Source organism: Acanthisitta chloris, unplaced genomic scaffold, assembly GCF_000695815.1.
Source record: "Acanthisitta chloris isolate BGI_N310 unplaced genomic scaffold, ASM69581v1 scaffold14383, whole genome shotgun sequence".
In the NCBI taxonomy this organism is placed as follows: Eukaryota; Metazoa; Chordata; class Aves; order Passeriformes; family Acanthisittidae; genus Acanthisitta; species Acanthisitta chloris.
In genome coordinates, this window is record NW_008666675.1 from 3,772 (window position 1) to 4,062 (window position 291).

The following is a 291-nucleotide window of genomic DNA, read 5'->3' on the forward strand; positions in this document are numbered from 1 at the left end:
TTGTATCCTTCGCCCCCCCCCCTGCCCCTGACTCCATCCACTCCCAAACCATTCCCACAGCCCCCAGCACTCCTCCAGCAAAACCTGCTGCCTTGGAGAGAAAAAAAACACACACTCCACTCAGGAATTAGTGTGTGGGTGCACGGGGCTGGGGGAAGCTCGGGATGGAGCAGAGCACCGCAGTGCCCCTTCCCGCAGTGCCCGGGCACCAGCCCCTCCCTCACCGCTGCTGCCCGGGGCAGAGCAGCACTGCGCTCCCCGGGGGACGCGCCAGCGGCTCAGGATGGGGTG